The sequence below is a fragment of the Atractosteus spatula genome, unplaced genomic scaffold (genome assembly GCF_055471065.1).
Source record: "Atractosteus spatula isolate fAtrSpa1 unplaced genomic scaffold, fAtrSpa1.hap1 Scaffold_51, whole genome shotgun sequence".
Classification (NCBI taxonomy): Eukaryota; Metazoa; Chordata; class Actinopteri; order Semionotiformes; family Lepisosteidae; genus Atractosteus; species Atractosteus spatula.
This window is the reverse complement of record NW_028296881.1, coordinates 158723-167823: the sequence shown is the minus strand read 5'-3', so window position 1 is coordinate 167823 and position 9101 is coordinate 158723. Positions and strand designations below refer to the sequence as shown.

The following is a 9101-nucleotide window of genomic DNA, read 5'->3' as shown; positions in this document are numbered from 1 at the left end:
CAAACACAAAACGAGAATCTTTCAGGAACCTAGGTAAATCCCTGTAGTAGTCTAACAACTATGAAAAAAAAACAAACGCAACACCTTCAAAAGAAAAAGAACATTAAAAACAAATCTGGGGAACAACAAAAACACAGAATCTAATGCGAGAGCTTTTTCAAGTCTTCAGTGCTCCTCTCATCACAGTAGACCTCTCTCATATATTTGTGTACAGGTCAGTTGGAGGTACACAGCTGATGGTAATTTTAGTAGGGAGCTGCGTCAGCATGCATGGGCTTCAAAGGAAAAGTCAAGGTTTATTCCATGCTGAAAAGAGAAGGAAACATAATGTTTCAGCTGTGGAGCCTTCTTTGATTGTGACTCAAAATAAACCTTTACTTGTTCATTTGATGTTAGTTTATCTCCATCAAATACCTAAGAGTATCTAAACTCGACAGTTGCTTTCAGTAGCTGAAAACACTGCTCTAGGTGAGGCTTGAACTCACAACCCCGGCATAACTCCGCTATGCACTGCTGTATAAGTACCGCGCGCTGACCGATTGCGCCACTGGAGCTGGGCAAGTTCTGATCCTTATACAGACTGACGCTGCAGAAACACAGGGTGAAAACAGTTTCGGTTGTGGATCCATCTCCACATGGGGAACACTAAAAAAGCAAGGAAAATACAAGAAAAGAAACTGAAAGAATTGTGCTAACAGCAAAGGGGGACGGAGGGAGGTGGTCGAACAAGTAAATAAGCCTGGCAGATTATTTGTAGCGACATTTTTTGAGTCAATCAGCACACTGATTTCTCTTCATGTGCCTTAAACTGTGCAGTTTGTATTTTCGTTGTAGCTAGGTTTCTTCAGAAGTCCAGTAAATTGACAATAATGGAGAACTAGCTGACGCACTCCGTCGTGAAGACCCTCTGTAAGGTGATTACACGTTTCATTTTCAAGTCGCCTCCTTTACACGCAATTGCAGCTCCGACACTGAGAGAAAGCATGAGAAATGGCAGTACAGGCTCGATGGCTTCACATCTCCTATCAATCACATAAAATTGCAGTAAAGCGCTCTAAATATGACTCTGAAGTACTGGGAAAGATGAATATTTTGAGCGTGCCTCCCAGGGTCTGCTACAAGGCTGAAGATGGCTTCTTATTCGCGTTTTTCGTTCCGCCTTAAATGCTGCTGCTGTGATGTTATGTCGCCTTTCGCCTGTAGATGGCTCTCTTTGATCAGTACTAATTCGGCTGGAATACTGTAGACATCCTCAGTGAAAGGGAATATCCAAATAAATAGCGACTGTCCAAATTATATTTTTGTATGGAATATATTTTAAAAAATCGCAAACCAATTTTAAAAACTCACCATAACATGGACTTGCACTGGGAAAAAGGTGATTGTGCTTTCTGCTTATTGCTACGGCCCTCCCCCCTGATTATAAAAACGTCTCACAATTCTGACACCGAGGTGTGAGAGACAATGTAATAGACTTTCAAAATCCTGAAGTACAAGACATTTTAATGCACCAATTTTCAAATATGACCCTCTGATCTTGGCTTGTCAGAATACATTGCGAAAAAGTATGGCACGAATTGCACGAATTGCAATGGCACAAATTGTTGAGAATATCACTGACTTTGCCGATATTTGCAGGGGATATGAGTGTTTTGCGCACGTTGAACTACAGCACGTAAGAATTGAGCTCCTTAGTCAATATCACCGGGGATATCCAATAATGACGAACATCTGTAGCTTCAAGGAAACTTCGACTCGCACATGGAGTTTTATCTTCGAATGGAGGGTGGGAGAATTCATTTATAGTCTCGTTGCTCATTAGCTAAACTATTTTAAAAATATGACGCAGATTTGTTCGAGAAACTTGTAATCACCTTGAAAAGAGTCTTCTTGAAGACGTGCACCAGGTAGCTCTCCACTGTTAATTGACAGGACTTTAGAATAAACTGTTCTCATACAACCAACATACAAATTACACATCTTAAGGAACATGAAGAGAAATCTGTGTACTAAATAACATAAAACTGTCGCTGCAAATTATCGCCAAGCTGTTTTACGTGTCCTAACACCTCTTTCTTTCCTATTTTGCAGTGAGCACAATTCTTTCTGTTTCTTCGTCGCTATTTTACTGTCTCTTCCCCCATGTGCAGATGGATCCACAGCCGAAACTTGAGGTCGGTTCCTATTACTCTGTCTGATTGAAAGAGTTGTATTAAAGGCACTCCCATCTCTGCAGGAAAGTTATTGCTGCTCTCAACACAATATACTGCAGCCAAATATAGCGATACTGTCACGTGTTCCTGCTGTCAGTCTATTATGTCATGTTCATCCACACCCAGAAACATTACTGCTGTAGCACCAGAGTTATATAGGCGCAGTCCATAGAGCAAGAATCTCTTAATCTCAGAACTGTGGGTTCAGCCCCCACATTGGGTCCCTCTGTGTCAATTTGATCCCGCCAATCCTCCTAGCATGACCTGATGGCGTAACAGTGATACCCAGTACCCAGCGTAATTCAGCTTTCTTTCCACTTGATTCAGATTTTGATCTGAAATCATCGGCCGAACAAGGGTTTGTCTAAATCGAGGGAGATCTGCTCACAAGCAAGTATTAAACACTTCAGCATTTTCTGTTCGAATACCACACTTTGTCAAAACACTGCCGCTTCTTAAGCTAATAAGTAACGGTTTTTGAGCACGCATTGTATTGTTAATGCTTATATTAAAAAAGCATAAATTCACATAATGGAATTTGGACTGAACAAAGTAGTCCAGCCCCTTTACAACATTACATACCCACTGATTAAAGCTTAAAACTACAGCAGCAGGAGTAACAATAATGGCAACAACATGTTTGGAGTTCGGCATTTCATTTATACTGCGGAAACATCGTATCGGAATGAACTGCCCGAGATAAAAGAGCAATTGCGGCTTCAGATCGTTTTTACAGAGCATTGCGTTGTTCTGTTCATGCTGACTACACGCTTTAAATTTGTCATTTACTGCAAGCGTTGCTTTTCCAGGTTTTTCTGAAATTCCTCGCATTTGAGCCAGCACTAAATAAAATAATTCATTCCCGTCGCTGAATACATCGTGGAAACGGTATTTGCAACGGAATGCTGTCACACATGAAATCTTTTTGTTATTCGGTTCTGAAGTTTGAAAATGAAAATAAAACGGGGGTCACTTCATAGGCTTGAAAGAAATCCAAGCAGCATAAAAAACAGCGAACTCTCACAAATTGCATTGTGCTGCACCTTTCTTCTGCTGCTTTTATAAATCTGCCTTAAACATTTGAATGCATACCTTACTGCTGCTAATCACATTCACGTGCTTACGAAGCTTTTTTCTGTCTGTTATGTTTTTCCAAAGCGGTTTCTCCGTTTTCCTTGTACTGTGATTGTCAGCGAGCACAACAAGACTGAAATACTGTAAAGGCAGGTAAAAAAGACAAGGTAAAACGCCTGAATGTCGGGAGTGGGATTTGAACCCGTGCCTCTATTTGGAGAGCGGAACACAAAGATTAAAAGACACAAAACCGTAAATTTGCTGTTTTAAACCGCTCCACTATCTTGAAGAAATGGGTGCTGACTGTACCAGTTGCATCCGATTTTCTGTAACTTTAGGACGATTGATACGACTGGACGAACACAATTTGTGGCGTTTAGCATGACATGGAAAACGGTACCGGAGCATTCGGGTCCGGAGTACCAGACTCAGAAACAGTTTTTACCCCCGCACTATCAAACTATTAAACTCCCAGCCTCTCTCACTCTCACCTCACCTCTCACCTATGATCTGAACCTCACAGTGCCTTCTTTCTTACCAAAAACCCAAACACACATTGAATCTACCTCTACCATACATGTCAAAAGCTCACTCCCCATTATTTCTATCCCTTTATTTCATTCTTTTGATGCATGTTTTTGCACATCACCTGTTACCTTTTTGTTGTTATGCACACTGCCTGTTGTTGTTTTTTGCACATCGGCTGTTGTCTCTGTCTTTCTTTTGTTATACAATTGTATTGTTGTGTTTTTTTCTTTGTACTACTTATGTCCGAGAGCTAGCTAAATAGCATTTCGTTATACCATATACCTGTGTATGAGTATAATGACAATAAACTTGAACTTGACATAGTCTTGCAGGCAGTATATTATTTTATCGTTTAAAAAAACACGGTCTTCTCGTATCTAAGTCAGAATTTTTGTGCTTTCGAACGTTACTTCCAACCTGGACTGAAAGCTCACCCGATGTGTTTGTGATCAGACCATGAAGTGAGGGGCTGTACCAAGCGCACGTTCCTTCCCAATGCTGAGGTGATCATTCGGAAGATGGGTGTGAAGAGAGACAAGCTTTGTCGACTAAAAAACAATGTAGGATATGCAAGAATACCAATCACTGGCGACAGTTATGTTCTCTTACTATTGAGACCCCTACATTGCGAGTTTTTTTAAGACTTTGAAACTAAAGGAAAGCAGTGACAGATGAAACAGGCACAGGTGGGGTTTGAACCCACGATCGTCGGTTTACGAGACCGACGCCTTACCACTTGGCCACCGCGCCTTCAAGGAAACAAGGGAATAATGTTGTTCAAATTAGTTTTTTCTGAATATGGTTTACATCGCCTGGAGGCAGCAACAACAATAAAAGGGATACTTGTCCTTAAACTCGGACGTGATGTTCTGCAGACATGTGCATAATGTCCTGTTTTCTTACAGTGTAGACATTTTGCTGTTCACGCTCCGCATTTATCTGCTTTGTGCATTGTTAGTCCGCACCTGTAACATGTAATGTCAGCCGTCCCCTGTTCTTCTATTTCTCTAGCATGACTGCGTCCTGCTGCTCGGCTTTTATTTGTAAAGTTTGAGCGAGCGTCCCGTTCAGTGTCACTGTAGTCAGAAAGCATTCTTGATTCTGCTTGAGCTGCTTCATGAATCTAGCGACTGTAAGAGCTCTTTCTAAAGTCAGCCCTTCCTCCTGCAGCAATTTATAGTCTCTTATGTGCACATTTTCCACAAGTTGATCTCTTAACATGTCAGTTTCCAATACTCCAAAGTCACAAGATTTAGCCAGTCCTCTTAGTGCAGTCACAAAAACATCAACAGATTCGTCCTGAGACTAAGTTCTCTGCCTAAATTTATGCCGTTCCAAAACCACATTTCTCCGCGGTGTAAAGTACGCGTCTAAGGCAGCTACAGTCTGTTCATATGTACCTTTTTCTCCAGGGAGGTTGGCGAAAATCCGCTGCACGGGAGCCCCGATACAGTGCAGTAATGTAGCACGTCTCACGGCATCCTGAGCTTCTGTATATCCACTGGCTGTTTAAAAAAAAATCTGTACGACTCCATCCATATCTTGTATTCCGTATACAAATCTGGAGCTCCGAGGTTCAGTGGAAGCGGTGGAAAAAGCTGGGCATAAGCAAAGCTTCTCGGCGCGGCTGCCATATCTTCCATGGCGCAAGCTAAACGAAAAGTCCGAAAATTCAAAAGTTCGTTTCTACCAGCAAGAGAACTAAAATCTGCAGTGTTCTGCTCGCTTTGAGTCCGTCAAGCACTCATCTCTCGTCGCCATAAATGTGTATTTTAATAAAGAGACGTTTTTATATTATTTTAACTACTTTATTAACTACACAGATCACGCCCTTACACCATATATCCCCGCCTTCTACTCTCTCGTTCTGTTGTCTCGCGATTTCTACTCACTATACTACATTTAGCATGACTTCTTGTTGCAGTTGAGCTCAAAGCTGGAGATGATCTCCATATTCTACCGCAGTAACTAGTCCGAAACGTAGTACACAGTACACACTTTTTAAGTGAAGTCAGGTTGTTAAAAAATTAAACCAGCGCCCTGTCATAGAAACGTACCTCGGTCTCCCGCGCAACAAGCGGGGGTACTCAGCACTATACTAACCAGGAGCGCTTATCTGCAGCTGAGCGTCATCTCTGTTTACTGTCAGCAGTCATTTCCTCATTTCCAAAGACTTTTTCACCTGCTCTCAGGTTTTAAAGACGATCATAAACGCCCAAGAAGTAATTCATGTCAGTTTGAAGTCTGTTTCTGTTGTCTCAGCTCTTGATAAAGAAAAGCCGTGCGTGGGAGACTCCCTCTCTGACGACGTTTGCCGTCACCCTGCGAGGGAGAAGAGCCATCAATCACCGAGGCAACCACTGAGACAGTTAACATTGAACACGTGAAATGCGAGATGTTGTGATATTTTTTCCCGCTTAAGGCTTCTATCGTTTCTACTCTAACGAGAAAGACCTCTTTATTAGAAGTGAGATTTTAACAAACGTCTCCAGGGGTAACTGCGACCTGAACGCAACGCCTTAGACCACCAGCCATCTTGCCTGTGGTACTTATAATGAAGTATATATTTTATTTCTACTCGTTGATAAGAAAAATCATGAAATGAAAAATCATGTAATTAGGGATATGTCTTTTTTTCATGGGGAAAACTAGCCCGAGCAAATGTAAAGTTTAGAGCAGCGCTCAATAAAAATGATCAGAAACCGAAAGCGCTTCTTATACGGATCAGTATATTCCGATACCACTGGTTCTGCAGAAGAAATAAGAAAAGCCGAACTCAAAGCACTGTGTTGCCATTACGGCTACTCCATCTGCAGCTGCTTTAAGATTACTCACACTGTGTTGCCATTAAGGCTACCTAATTAAAAAAAAACTTATCGTCACCTTTTTGAACGTGATCGTTAGACACCCGTTAAATCTCAACCGAGGTTTCTTGAGAGATCGTTCAGCGAGCGAGTAATAAAAAACTACTTCGCTTCTAACCTCTGCTGTCGCTGTAAACTCGGACGTGATGTTCTGCAGATGTGCAGTGTGCCTTTCCTCTCGTCGTATTCAAGAGTACTCACTGTGTGAGCTCCTCACTGCGTGTTCTGTACTCTACTGTGATTTAATTTAGATGATTACGTGGAGTAGAGTGACAAGATCTATTGAACATTTTCGGTTTGTGAAATGAAACACTAAATACACTACAGTAAATACAAGTAATGGACATTTAAAATAACCACAGTACAGCTAGAAGAGTGAAAGATAAAAGACTATTTAGAATGAGATTCACATGAGACTTAAGAACGGCACAACCGCCCGAACAGGGACTTGAACCCTGGGCCCTCAGATTAAAAGTCGGATGCTCTACCGACTGAGCTATCCGGGCTCTGAACGAAAATCGACACTGTCGGGATCCTCGCAAGTCACGTGTCTCTTGTGCCGAAGAGCAGTCATACCTGACCCGTCTGGGATGACCACTGACAGACATTATCCAGAAGCGACGGCACCACTCCCAGTAGAATGAGTGAGAAATACAGCATGACATGGGTAGTTAAGGGGCTCCCACAATCCATCTTTCCTCACATTACTGTTTTTTTTTCAATAGCATTTTGACCTTTTTTCACATTCAGATTTTTTTCACATTTAATAAAATCTTTTAATCAACAACATTAAAAAGAAAACAAATGGAACATTTTTTGGAACAATAATTAAAAAAAAACTTTCAATGCCTTGGTTGTATATGTGTGCACACCCTTTATAAAGGGAGTTGCAACAGTGCTGAAATCTAAAGAGCATTTCTGTAGAGAAAACAGCATTTTTTCTGCCTTGATGTTAAGCTTAGAAATTCTAAAGTCTTTTAGAAATTGTATTTCTTAACACCTTGCACAGCCTCCCGACAGACTAACAAATATTTTTGGGAGAAATTGGCTCACACACCGGAAGACACTAACGTTTATCTACGTTAGAGTATGTGAATAACAGTTTAACCGAAAAAGTTTGCAATTGTGATTTTGTTAAAATTGAATAAATCGTCTATCAACAGTTAGAAATTATTAAGAAATTGTTTTATTTCATAAACTATAAGACAATTAAGAGAGTTTATAGGTCATATCCGTCGCTTATGTTCTTTTAACTCTAGCGTTCAGGATCCAAACCCAGGTGCGGACCGTTGTGTTTCTTGAATCTCTTGTAATCATCAAAAGTCGATGTGTAGTCCTTCAGTACTTTCTCGAGTTGTGCCATGGATATTTTATACAATCAATACTTGTCATGCTCTTTTGCATTTTGCTTAACAAACGGAAAAAGTTCAAAGCGTGTTTGTGGCTGTGCTTCACATCTACACGAGAGCACTTGTAACAGTACAGGACACGTAGTGAAAAGTTCGTGAAGCTTTCAGTTTAGTGAGGAGTTCAGAAGGAGGATTCGCTCGATGAATGATCTCTCAAGAAATCCCGGGTGAGATTCAACAGGTGTTTTCTGCAACAGCCACGACAAGTGTGAAGCAATCTCTGGATTTCCTGAATTTGAACTAAATTATTAGTTCAAATAATTTAGTATTTAACAGAACTAAATGAGGTACATTTAAAACAGCAGCGCAACTCTGCAGCACGTCGAGTGTGCCTGCATTTAATTGTGTAAACCTGGCTCTCTCTGAACACGAGCAAAGAGTTCTCACTCAACAGAAGATTGCGACGTGAGTACTGTAATATAAAGCACCTGGAGATGCCAGGGATTGAACCCGGGACCTCATACATGCGAAGCATGCGCTCTACCACTGAGCTACATCCCCGATGCGAAGGGAAATGGAAGAGACTTAGGCATGTGCAGATGCTCACTGATCACAATCCATCACTCACGAAGAATGCATGCAGTTTCCCACTTTCGCGTTTCCTCTACTACAGAGTAAATTCATGGGAATGAAGAAATAAGGAAGGAAAAATAATCACATTGAAGCTTCAAGAGACTGGGCACAAATTAATCTACTATTTTTGTATTCAGTCACACGTGCGACGGTGGTTAATTCCCAGACGGGGGAGTGCTTTTTTTCTACCAACTTACTCGACTGTCTTTTAATTCTGTTTTATTTGAAAGCTTTTTGCATCTTTTAAGTGCTCTTGATTAAACTATGCATAGAAAAACAGCACTACTGATGATTTTCATGGACCGATGCACACTTGTTCTGTACAACCCGAGTGATAAAGCCCTGTCTGCAAATATTGTAGAAGAACATAAAAGGGTGAAACAACGCCCCAACCACAGGAATGGTAACCGGAAGGATCGTGTTCTTATTTGATAAGTCCT

General features: G+C 41.1%; 4 non-coding genes across 4 annotated transcripts; all 4 read right to left on the bottom strand.

The window, feature by feature from the left end:
- Positions 1–460: 460 nt before the first annotated feature.
- trnai-uau (transfer RNA isoleucine (anticodon UAU)) lies at positions 461–554 on the bottom strand. The gene is made up of 2 exons: positions 517–554; positions 461–496 (listed from the first exon to the last, which is right to left on the bottom strand). It is a non-coding gene; the product is annotated as a tRNA-Ile (tRNA).
- Positions 555–4493: 3939 nt separating this feature from the next.
- Positions 4494–4565, bottom strand: trnat-cgu (transfer RNA threonine (anticodon CGU)). Its single transcript has one exon. It is a non-coding gene; the product is annotated as a tRNA-Thr (tRNA).
- A 2547-nt stretch (positions 4566–7112) lies between these two features.
- trnak-uuu (transfer RNA lysine (anticodon UUU)) lies at positions 7113–7185 on the bottom strand. Its single transcript has one exon. It is a non-coding gene; the product is annotated as a tRNA-Lys (tRNA).
- A 1332-nt stretch (positions 7186–8517) lies between these two features.
- On the bottom strand, positions 8518–8589 carry trnaa-cgc (transfer RNA alanine (anticodon CGC)). The gene has a single exon. It is a non-coding gene; the product is annotated as a tRNA-Ala (tRNA).
- Positions 8590–9101: the final 512 nt, after the last annotated feature.